This window comes from Heterocephalus glaber, unplaced genomic scaffold (assembly GCF_053883595.1).
Source record: "Heterocephalus glaber isolate CG9 unplaced genomic scaffold, H.glaber_assembly_v1.0 deba00001673, whole genome shotgun sequence".
NCBI lineage: Eukaryota > Metazoa > Chordata > Mammalia > Rodentia > Bathyergidae > Heterocephalus > Heterocephalus glaber.
This window is the reverse complement of record NW_028258410.1, coordinates 4,978,087-4,991,316: the sequence shown is the minus strand read 5'-3', so window position 1 is coordinate 4,991,316 and position 13,230 is coordinate 4,978,087. Positions and strand designations below refer to the sequence as shown.

At 39.6% G+C, this 13,230-nt stretch overlaps 1 pseudogene; it reads left to right on the top strand.

Moving 5' to 3' along the window:
* The first annotated feature begins 5,587 nt into the window (after positions 1–5,587).
* LOC147822123 (olfactory receptor 2G3-like) lies at positions 5,588–6,379 on the top strand (annotated as a pseudogene).
* Positions 6,380–13,230: the final 6,851 nt, after the last annotated feature.

Sequence of the window (13,230 nt, the reverse complement as noted above, 5' to 3'; positions counted from 1 at the left end):
GGAGGATTCACAGAGAAAATGTCACTGGTACAGGTGTCACAGATGAATCCTCAGACAGGTCAGTGTGGGAAGCAGAAGAAGAAACCAGCTGTGCACTGGGCCAGGAGGGAGGGGCCTTTTCATAGGAGGTGGAAGAAAGCAGTGAAGGAGAATTTTGGGGGAGAGGAAGCAGGGGACAATGGAGGGTTCATATAAGAGATGCACCAGGTGTGCTATGGGCATCACCAGAAAGCCAGGTCCTGCCCCCATAAGGACCCTGTGCCTTGCTCCTCAGTTCTTTGTGGTTTCAATGAAAAAATTCAGTCCAAGTACACAGGTGACCATGCAGAAGTACAGGTAGAATTTAGTGCTGTTAATACACAGAGATTTATGCATTTAAACAAGATGGGCAGTGCCATGCAACCATCTGCCCCAAGGGTGAGGCTGGATATGTTTTCATGCCCAGAATTCCTGGGATTCGGGGACAAGGGTGACTGTGATACTGATTGACTAGTTTGCTTAGAGCTGACGCTGTAACTGCCAAATGTTTTCCTGCTCCTTTCAGATTGACAGTGTCACCTCAGGATCCTTAATCATGTAGGAAAGGAGGAGAAAAACTATAAAAGATAATTCTATCTCAGGTCTCAGCCAAAGGCAGGAGAGCGCTTAAAGTAGATGCCCCTTTCTGAGACAAGAGGATGGATCTCTTGCAATGGGAAAGTGGTCAGGGAAACAAGGGTAAGGGGTGATGAGAAGGGGAAGGGGAAATAAAGATGTGCTATGTAAAGGAACCTAGTAACCCCAATTAGTGTAAACATTACATGCCATAACATGTGCCAAGATACATAGTATCAGCAAAAATGAAAATGAGAGAAGGGAACTGCAAGGGGAGGGAGGGAGTAGGAGGGAAGTAAAAGGAATTTTTTTAGAAGAAAAAGAAAGATTCTGCAATATGTAGATGTAATCATTCCCTGTGATGATTGTAAACTACATAAACAGCATACATGAACAAAGAAAATAAAAATTTTAATAAAATGAAAGAATGTCTTCTTTCTGATGTTGTTTGGCATAGGTAATTCAGCAGGATGCTGTGTGCCTGATTCTCCACACACAGGCTCTGTGTTCTTGGGTCTGAGACCTCATAAGTGCATGAAATGGGTCACACACTGAAGACTGTGTTCCCTTTTCTCTCCTTGGCACACTGTGCTACTCTGTTCCTCCTTTGTCCCTCAGGTCTGCTGAAGTCTAACTACCTACCCAACAATGGGGCTGTTAGGAGGGTCCATAGGCTTTAAGGTATCAAGGATAAAATGAGTATTGCAATTTCTGGAGATCACAAAAGCTGGGAGTTTGAGGAATGGAGGAGGATGTGTGGATCTCTCAACAGGATCCTCACAGGGACAAGCAAAGAGCCTGACAGTGTGAAAATGAGGAGACCTTTGGTTGACCTTTTACTCATTCCTGACACTCAAGAGAAATTCTTTTACTTTGATTCTTAATGATGACCCAAACAAAATCCAACAGCTGTAATGGTGATATTCCATAGTGAAATTCTTGAAGGAAAACTTCTATTCTTTATCCTTGACTTACTTCATTTAACATAATGAGCTTCATGTTCATCTGTTGCCATTAACAGTAAGATTCACTTTTTCTTGAAGGTGGGTTGTATTTGGTGTTTACATTCACCACCTTTTATTGCCAATGCAACCACTGCTAGAAATCAGTTGATCCACACTTTGGCTGTCATGAACAATTCTTTATTGGCTTTGAGAGTGGAGGTGTCTCTGCAGCATACTGGATCCATTTTCTATGAATAAGTACCCAGGACTAGGACTGCTGAGTTATGTTGTTGTTCAATTTTTAACCTTTATTAGCTCTAATATCATTTCAATAATGACCATACTTATATTCCATTTCTCTATATTCTTGGGAACATTTTTTATCTTTGTCTTTCTAATAATATCCACAGCAGCAGAAGAGAGTTGAGAAAGAAACACTCCATGCTCTTACTCATGTGAGGAGGTGAAATAGATAATCTCCTAGAAGCTGAGTCCAGGGTGGTGGTTGCCAGGGTCTCAGGCAGTGGCTTCCTAGAGGGTTGGGGTGACAGTGGCCCCAGGTGCAGAGTCACAGCTACATGGGAAGGAGAAGCAGAGAAGATCTGTGGTACAGGATGGGGACTAGTTAGTGGTGATTTATTGTACCCTTAGATGTTTTAAGGTAGGGGGAGCTATGTACTCAACAGACCACATCCAAGTTCTTGTTGTCTCATCTAACAGAAAGAACTTCAGCAATTTTCCCTGAGATCCACACTGGCTAATTAGGTAGAGTTAGAAACTAAGAGAAAACAGGAAAGGATTTCAGCTTCAGAAGTTTAAGAGGACTAAGCTTGATCAGAGGATTACTCACAATAGTCAAATTAAGGGAAGCATGCAAGGGTGCATGTATGATAAATGTACAAGAAAATGTAACACTTACATAGAAGGCAAATGTACTCTACCTTTAAAATTATTGGAGAGTTGGGGGGATTTATGTCAGTGCTTCAGCACCCTGCCTCACATGTGCAGGGCCCCAAGTTCAATCACTTGTACCAAAAAAAAAATCATAGGAAATTCTGACAATAACAACATGGATAAATCTGACATCATCACACATTCCAGGGGTCCCTAAAACCAAAACCACAGACCTGCACCAGCCCATGGTCTGTTAGCAGCCAAGTTGGACAAAAGGAGGTGCACAGCACAGGAACAATTGAAGCTTCATCTGTGTCTACAGTGCTCCTGATCTCTGCCATGACCAGTTGAGCTCTGGCTCCTATCATATTGGCATGGCATTAGATTCTCTTTCGACCATGAAACCTATGGTGGAGTGTACATTCAAGGAATCTGGGTTGCTTGCTCCCTGTGAGAATCTAAAGCCTGATGATCTGAGGTGGAGATGAGGGGGTGATGCTAGCACTCGGGAAGCAGCTGCAAATACAGATGAACATCAGCATAGAGGTTTGACTCCAGAGACCATGATAAATCAATTGCTTGCAGACTCAGATCAGCTTAGTGGCACATCACAACTAAGCTGCAAGGGCTGTCAGGCTTTATAGTGGCAAGCATGTTCATGTCTTTCATCTGGTAGCAGGCTTTAAGGGAACTTCAACACTTATTTTCATCTCCACATGACCCATTTTTAATTTACAACTTCCAGCTATGTCTTTCCAAAACTGTGCACTTGTCTTAGCTGCAGTTTTGGTAAGCTCACAAGCTAATCCTCCACAAAATGAATACAAAACAAAGCCAGAGACAGCTTCTCTAAAAAGGGGAAAGATTCAATGATGAGACAGTAGAAGATTCTAAGAGTACCAATAGAGAACAAGCTGCATTTAAAAGATATCACCAACAGTCATAATTAAATTATGGGCTCACTGAAAGAAGTGACTTATTTTCTCCAAACCTGCTTTGTATAATATGTGGTGATGGACTATTCAACAAAGCCATGAAACCTTAAAAACTATTTTGCCACATGAATACCAAACACCATGATTTTAAATATCCAATTCTTTGGAGTTTGTGAAAAGAAAAAAATGTGAAGATGAGGGAAAATTATTGCAAGAGGTCACCAATCCATTAAATATGTGTGTCCAGAGGGCATCATTGTCAGTGGCTGAACACATTACTAGAGCTGAAAGCCCTTCACTATTTGTGAAGAGTTAGTCCTGCCTACTGCTAAGGACATTTGTCATAAACACTTCTGAGAGTCTGGAATGCAAAAGATGCCATATGTTTTTCACTTGGATAATATGGTGAATAGAAATTGAAACAACAGAGGATTTGGAAGCACAATAGAGAGGAATTGGATGATCCAGGTTCACAACTCTACTGATGTTGACAACATGGCAATAAGGATTGTTTTCAGGATGATATGAATGAGGACATGTTATGTGCACTTTTGTTGCCAACCAATACCACAGCTGCAAATCTACTCAATTCTTCAAATGACTATGTATCAGTAAAACAGAACTGGTCATTTTGTGTTGGGATATGTATGGACAGAGGGGCTAACATGACTGCATGGCTTTCTAGGCTCACTACTTATGTCAAGGAAGTCACTTTTGCACGTGAGTCTATGCAGTGGTGATATGCAGAGAAAGGCTGGCTAAACAGTGTCACCTGAACTAAAAAATGTTTTTCAAGTGTGATAAAATTAACAAGCACATTAAAGTACACACAGACACTCCTTATGGCTGGGCGCACAACTCTCTAAGGATATGGACATAGAGCTTGTATGCCTTCTCTTATATGCAGAAGGGAGGTGATTTCTAAAGTTTGATCACTGGTTAGGGCTTTAAGTTACAAGAGCTGCTCTAGAGATTGCTTTGTGAAAAGCAATCATGACCAGCAGCATATTACAGTAACATCAATTGGGTGAGAAAACTTACTTATGTAATATATTCAACCTCCTCCATAAAGTTAATCTTTCACTTAAGGAAAGAATGACAATTATGTTCAAGTCAGCAGATAAAGTGTTTGCATTCAAAGCCAAACTTGAAGGAAGTGTGTGATTAGTGAATGGATTTTTCTATGTGTTGCAAACAGTAGCAGAGATTTTGAAAAAGAGACTGAGCTTCGGCCTTCTTTCTTCCAGTTGGTGCATGATCACCTATTTCAGCTTCCAAAAGAATATGAGCATTACTCTCCAAACTCAAAAGATCCCTACCTGAGAAGAAATGGTACTATTAACAATTTGTGAAGAAGTGAGGTGATCAAAAATAAGAAGATAATAAAAATAATAATAATAAAAGAAGCTAGGTGATACAACTTCATTTGTGCTAGAAGAGGAGCAGCTGCATGAGATCACATGATGGTGGCTGAAAATTATGTTCAAGACAATTTCAAATCTTAATAAATTTTGAATTAAAATCAAGATGGAATATCCTGACTTTGACACAAAAACACAGGAAAGCCTGCTTCCATTTCTACCATCCTATATATGATTCCCTCATCCTGTTTTTTTGAAGCAGAGTTTTCTGCAGTAACAGCCACCATTTGAGATTATGGAGGAGACAGGACATATGCAATGTACTTAAGGTGTCACTGTTTCCTGTTATCACCAGATGGGACCATTTAGTGAGAGGAAAACAAGGTCAGAGCTTACAATGATTTTGTATTATAGTGAGTTGGATAATTATTTTATTATAATATAATAATGGGTATAAAGCACACAATAAATGTGATGTATTTGATATTACCCAAACAAATCCACCCACATTATATGGAGAAATTGCCATAAATTTAACTAGTTCCTAGTATCAAAAAGGTTGAGCCATGCTGAAGTGTGTTAAATAAGCCAAGAGCAATGTTATAAATTATACAGTATTTTATTTCTCTGAAGCATTTACATGTTACCATGTCGACATTGAACTTTAGAAGTCATATTTATCATCAAATCTTGTCCCTTTCCTTCTAGCATATCATCCTTAAAGCAGATGATATGGAAAAAGAAAAAAATGAGTTTTCCCAACACTTTTGTGTTGGACTTCTCACTGCTGGACTTCTCAGAGTTTCTGTGGCTGGAGAGGTCCATCTTTGCAGTGGTCCTAGTCTCCTACCTCCTCACCATGGTGGTGAACAGCTCCATCATCCTCTCCCTCATGAACCCCAGACTCCAGACCCCCATGTACTTCCTCCTGGACAGCCTCTCCCAGCTGGACCCCTGTATCAGCTATAGCACTGTGCCCCAGCTACCGGTTAACCTCTGGGGACAAGACAAGACAATTGTTGCCTGGGTATGCATCACAGAGCTCTATGTTTATGACTGGACAGGCTGTACTGTATGCATTCTGCTGGCCAGAATGGCCATTGATCAATATGTGGCCATCTGCTGCCCCCTCCAATACACTCTCATCATGTGCCCCTGGGTATGTATGTAGATGGCAGCTCCCCCCTGGTCCAGTGGCCTGGCCAGTTCTCTGGTGCAAGCCACACACATCCTCCAGCTCCCCTTCTGTGGGTACCATGCCCTGGACCACTTCTTCTGTGAGGTGCCTGTTCTCATCAAGCTGGTTTGTGGGGATACCACTGCTAATGAGTTAACCCTGGCCATAGGAGCCATCCCTTTTTCAGGGATGGCTCCCTTGATGGTGGTCATCTCCTATTCCCTCATTGCCAGGGCTGTACTGAAGCTACCTTCAGCTGAAGGCAGGCACAAGGCACTCAGCACCTGCAGTTCCCACTTGGTGGTGGTCACCCTGTACTTTGGTCCTGCCATGTACATGGACCTCCAGCCTCCACCAAATCACACTCAGGCCAAGTTCATGTCCTTCTACTGCATTATCACCCCAGTGCTTACCCCACTCATCTACACCCTGAGAAACAAGGATGTGAAGAGAATCTGGAAGAGGTTCCTGTAATCCCAGTTTCAGGTGAGGTCTTTAGAAGCCAGAGGACCTTGCATTTTCCTGAAGTTACCATATACACTCATCAGTTATTGCTGACATGACTCCTTTTCCAAATGAGTGTCCATGACTTCAAATAAAAGAATACCTTTCTCCAAATAGTAATAAATCCAATCTAGAAAAAAATTTATGTGCAAAGTTCTGTCTTTTTCCAAAATACCAAATATAGCCACTATCATCTTTTTCAAGCCTTTCAAATGTTTGGTTTATGGAGACAAAATGGACAGATGGTCCATTTATCTATTGGTAAAGATCCCTGCACATTCATGCTCATTGCCACAGCATTCATAAAAGCCAAAGTGTTTAATAAAAATAAATATTCATCAGTGGATGAATAAAAAAAACCCATGTATGTAAACAAAGAAATATTATTTACACCTACACACATAAATTCTTCCATTTATGATACCATGAATGGAATTCAACAGCTTCATAGTATGTGAAATAAGGTAAACACAGAAAGACAGGCAACATATTCATATTTCTATGTCGAATATGAGTGCTTAGCTCTTTAAAACAAGAATAATCAACACAGGTTGTTACCTAAGGAGATTAAGAAATGATCATTAAAGACTAACACATGTCATGTATAACAAACTCCATGTGTTTGCCTGATACGTTTTTATGAAAATCTGGTACTAAAGATGAGATAAATGAAATTATTGAAAAATTCTCCCACCTAACTACATGAGCATCGCCACTCTTCATTTTCAAAGGAACCAGGCTAACCAAGCACACTTTCCATCTGAAAAGAGCTCTGAATTTTTAAATCAAATATGTGAGCCAAAAATGAATTCCTGTGATATCTGCCTCAAATTTGGATTGAAACCTAAACTGACATCAACAAAGAAAAGAGAAATGAAAGAAAGGTACTGGCTCTAGGTTGATGGATGTGGAAGGACAAGAGAGCAAAGCTATTCTGCATATCGGCACTTTGAGCTCTGGAGAGACCAAGTCATGGTGCCTTAGGAAGTCTCTTTGCTCTTTCAGCACTCTCTGACACAAATAATGCCCTTTCATACATCTACTTTGGGCAGCAGTATTTTTTACCACAAAGAAGTGGGGTTTTTTAATAACACTCAGGATTATTGTTTATTGTGAAGTGGAAGTAGAGAGGTTGTGAACATGCGTGAGGAAGAGGAACTCACTTGCAAAGTCCCTGGCCTCTCAGGTGTATGCATTATGAAAGACCACAGGTCTTTCAGGTGAAAGATGAAAGGTGAAAGATGAAGCATTCTTCCTGTGATGATTAATTTTGATTGTGAACTTGTTTGGCTTGAGAGACACCCAAATCAAAGGTCTCCTCCAAGACTCAAGGCAAACTTAACTTTGAGTCTCCATAAAATTCACAAAGCAAGTTTCAGGATAACAAGATATAATGTCAAATGGTAAACTTTCCCATTCTAAAATGAAGATCTTTTAGTATGATGTTGGCTATTGGTTTGTCATAGATGGCTTTTATCCGATTGAGATAAAAAATATCTATTCCAACTTTCTGTAGGGTTTTTATCATGAATTGGTGTGGAACTTTGCAAAATGCTTTTTCTGGACCCATTGAGATGATTATGTGAATTTTTTCTTGTCTCTGTTGATACTATGCATAACATTTATTGATTTGTGTGTTCATTTTGTGTTCATCCTTGCATCCCTGGGATGAAACCTACTTGCTCATGGTGTATAATCTTGATGACTTGTTGCATTCTGTTTGCCAGTATCTTATTGAGGATTTTTGTGTCTATCTTCATTATTGAGATTGGCCTGTAGTTCTCTTTTTTGGTTGGATCCTTCTCTGATTTTGGTATCAGGGTAATACCTGCTTCCAGGAATGACTTTGGGAGTATTATTCTCTCTCAATTTCATTAAAAGGTTTGAAGAGTAGTGGTATTAGATCATCTCTAAATTTCTTGTACAATTCAGCAGTGAATCCACCAGGATTTGGGCTTTTATTTATTGGTAGATTTTTAATTGCATCTTCATTTTCATTGACTGCTGTTGGTTTATTTAGAATTTTTATATCTTCTTGATTGAGCATTGGTAATTCATATGAGTCTGTCCATTTTTTTTATTATTTGTCCATTGCTTCTGTGTTTTCCATCCTATTAGCATAAAGGCTCTGGAAATAGGTATTGATGATCTGGATTTCTGCTGGATCCATTGTGATTTCACCCATTCATTCCTAATATCATGAATTTGAGTCTTTTCTTTCATTCTTTTTGATGAGGTTGGCTAAGGGTTTATCCATTTTATCTAATCTTTGAATGAACGAACTCTTCAATTCATTGATTATTTGTATTGTTTTGTAGTCTTAATTGCATCCATTTCTACTATAATCTTTATAATTTCCTCTGTTGTACAACATTTGGGCTTGACACGTTCTTCTTTATTTAGAAGTTGAGGTTCAATATTAAGTTGTTCATTCGAGCTCACTCTTTTTCTGATGTGAGAGTTCACTCCTACAAATTTTCCTCATAGGACTGCTTTCATTGAGACCCACAGGTACTGTTATGTTATATCAGCATTATTATTTAATTGTAGAAATTGTCTAATTCCTTCTTTAATTTCATCTATGATCCATTCATTGTTTAGCAGAGTGTTATTTAATTTCCATGGGTTTATGTATTTTTGTGGTTTCTTTTGACTTTGATTTCCATTTGAGAGGTACAAATTAAAACAATGATGAGATTCCATCTCACTCCAGAAAGAATGGTTATTTTTAAGAAATCCACCAATAACAAGTGTTGGTGGGGCTTTTGGGGAAAAGGAACCCCTTTGCACTTATGGAGAGTGTGGAGATTGGTGCTTCCACTGAAAAAATAAGTATGGAGATACCTCAAAAAAGTAGGACTAGAGGTTCCATTTCATCCAAGTATCCCCCTTCTTGGTATTGTGCCAAAAGAATTAAAAGCATCATACCACAGTCACACCATATATGCAGATCAACGTTTATAAGAGCACAATTTGTAATAGCTAAATCTTGGAAACAGCACAATGCCCAAATTGGTGACTGGATAAAGAAGATATGTTTTTATATAATGGAGTACTACACAGCCATAAAAAGGATAAATTTGAGACATTAATAGATAAATGGATGCACCTAAAGATTATACTCTTGAGAAAAGTAAATCAGGCATGCATGTGTGAATGCTACATTGTTTTCCTGGTGTGAGAATCTGAATATCTAAATAAAGACCAAAAAGTATAGTGGACATTGTGAAATAGGAAGAAAATGTTCAGATGGGAAGATGAAGGAGGGAGGGGGGAGTAGGAAAGAAATGAAAGGCAAAGACAAAACAAGAAAAAAAGGTAAAATGAAACCAAAGCTTTTGTGAATAAGAAGGGGAAGAGGGATAGAAGGGAGAGAAGGGAAAAAAGAAATAAAAATCAAGATATATCAGGTACAGGTACAAATTCTACATGATAAATATGATTATTATGTACATCCAAATTGTACCAATAAATTTAAGGAGTGATAAAAATAAAAGTGAAAATAAGTGTGTGTCTTTTTGGCTTCTTAACTTTCTATAGAGGCTATCCTAAATTCTTCCTCATAATTTATAATAATAAATGTTATAATTTTATTAAAAATTAAAATGAAATAAAAATGGAGAAACAGTAATATAGAAAGGCTTAGGATCAAAGAAATCCCAGAACCCAGTAGAGCAAACATAAAGTCCCATAGCTCCATGTCCAATAATGCGAGCACATGGTAGTGAGATGTGAATTCCAGAGGGTTCATATGGTTCCATTCCAAGGCCTTTCTGATTTTCATCTACATGGCCTTTCTTTGGCTGGCTCCATGTGCTACCTGTGGCTTTGCTCAACAGATGTTCCATATTACTGGCACCTGCAACTTCCTGGAGTCTCCAATCCGATGTCAGCTTCACCCTGTAACTTCTCACATTGTTTGGTCTCTGACAATTCTCTTTAAAATCCAGAGAAAGACTCCAGGATCCCACTTGCTTTCTTGCTTTCTTCCTGTCTAGAATAAAACTGGGTCATGTGGACCATATCAATATCTGATATCACCAGTAGACAGGCCCCCTAGGAACATGGCTGCAGTGGTTTCTTTGTGATGGGACAGGACATAATGAAATGAATAAAAGGAAATAGTTCACTAGAAGACCCTTCTCACTATGGGATTCCAGAGCCTCTATATTCAAGTAAAAGGTTACACTTCTGCTCATTTGTATCTGGGATGAGTAAGACCTGATTTCTGGGATGCCCTCAAGGCAATCTTTTTCTTTTAAAGTACTGGCTTCCTCTTATGGCTTGTGTCTAGATGTCCCCCCTAAAGCCTCATGCAATCACAGGTGGAGCTTTTTCAGAGGTGGCTGGATCTAGAGTGTACAATTGCTTCATGGGACAATGCTAGGATTAGGGGTGCCAGGATTAAGGGTGTGTGATTACTAAATCAGTACACTGATTGGTTTGGGACTCACACTAATCCGGGTATCCTAGACAGAATATAAAAGGAGTAGAAAGCCACTGCTAAGATCTGCATTTCTATCAGCATTGTGGTCTTCTGAAAGTTGATAAGAATCTCCCAGTAAGCTTAGCTTACAGCATTCTAAGGCTGCTTCTGGAGCTGGCATCTCCAAAACCTTCCAAACTCTTCCTACAAGCCAGTACCAAAAACTTCTGAACAACGTGGTCAGGTAGTGTCACAGCAACAACCCCACTCTTGGGAGCAAAATCTGCTTCAGATACTTTCTCATTGGGGGATAAAATGCCCACACACACAAGTTAAAGGAAAAAAGGTTTACTTTAGCTCACAATCTGTACAGGTTTGAGTCCATAGTAGGCTGGCTCCACAGCAGGGTAGTATGGTAGAAGAGACTTGCTCACAGTGAGGCCAGGATCTAGAAGTTAAGCAGGTAGGGCACAGTTCCTGAATAGTTAATGCAAATAAACTGAAGGTCAGAGCTTAAGTGATTTGACATACAATGGGCCCAAATAACTAATGTGAGTAAACTAAAAGGGCCTAATGGATTGTAAAAGACAGAGGACACATTCCTAAGCAAACTGTACAGAGCCTTGGAAGAACTGAAATGCAAACAATTCAGCCTGCTTTCCAGGCATCAAAAGCCAGGCAGCAACTAATAGCTTCCCTGTATTCTGCCACAGTCACCTGCACCAAAACCTGTATAAAAGCCCCACACTCAAACATCTAGTTTTTTCACCTTTCAGGAACCCACTTCCAGTTAGAGGGGTGGAACTTTTCTTTTTATTCTTCCTAATGAACATGCATTTGTTTATTTCCCATTGCTTGGTGTTTTGTCAGCTTCAAGCTTTGTCACCCCAAAATGAGGAACCAGAGAAGAAGGATCCTGGTTACAATGGCATGGCAAGAGTGAAGAAGCCATTGCTCAGGGGAGGAGGAGGGATAGATCCAAGCCATGCACCCAGTGACTGACTGCTTCTCACCAGGCTTCACCTCCCAACATCACTTCGGGTCTGAACCCATCAGTAGACTACTCCAGTTAACACACATCCATGAGCGAGCCACTTCCCAAAAAGCCCCACCTGTGAGTGCATGTGGCTTTTATAGACATCCAGATATAAGCCATGACATCTGTTTAACAGAAAGACTTTTGGCTAGAAAATTCTGTCTTTAAGACATTTCTTTTGTTGTTAAATTATTTTATTGGTACATTGTAGGTATACAACACAATTACATTTCTCATTGGGAATTGTACCTTTACATAATGCATCTTGGTTCTTATTTTTTCCCATTCCTAGCCCTCCCTTCACCCCCTCCACCCTTCCCTATTTACAAATACTTTATTTCTATTAATGAAAATGTGGACCTGCAAGACAGGTAAACTGAATTTTGGGAAACTTTTCACATCTAACCACATGAGAAATTCCAGTCTTAATTTTCAAAGGAACCAGGGTAATAGAACATATTTTTCATGTGAAAATATTCTGTATTTTTAAATCAAATATGTCTGAACAATGCGTTCTTGTGCCATTTTTGTTATTCTTGGCTTGAAATCTAAAAGCTAATAGTAACAAGGGGATGAGAAAAAAGGGGAGATGATGACTGCAGGTGGATGGATGTGGAAGGGGGCAGGGAGGCATCTTGAGTCTCAACATATTTCTTTCTTGAGAGACTGAACTAGGCTGACTTCAGTAGCTTCTACCTCTGTACTGTTTGCTCTTTAAGTGCCCTCTGCCACACATGATGCCTTTTCAGTTTCCTTCCTTTTGGAGGGGAACTTTGACCACACAGTGATTTTTAGCTATGCTTAGAATGGGAAAACACTTGTTTATTGTGAAGTAGAAAAAAAGGGTTTTTTAAAATCATTAGGTAAGGGTAACTCACTGGTAACCTTCCCAGAGCTCTCAGGTAGATGCATTATAAAACACCACAGGTGAAAGCTGAAGAATTCTTTCTGATCTTAACTCTTGAATGTAAATTTGATGTGTGAGAGATGCCCAGCCCAAAGTCTCATCTGATACTCAAGACAAACTCTTCGCTGTGAGGTCACCATAAAATACAAAGTGCAAGTCCGGAATCCCAAGAAAAAAATGGCACAGGGTAAACATTCCCATTCCAAAAGAGAGCAATACACACACAAAAAATGAATTTGAATATAGAAATTCCAGAACTCAGCAGGGCTAACATTAAATGCTCTAGCTCCATGTCTGACACACAGGAGACATGAGTGATATGTGAACTCTGGAGAGCTGTGTGCCCACCCCATGGTCTTTCCAGTTGCAGCACACATACATGCCCTTTTGGACTAGTTCCACTTATTATCTTCCCTTTCCTCTGAAGACATTCTGGCCTCCTAGTACTTCTG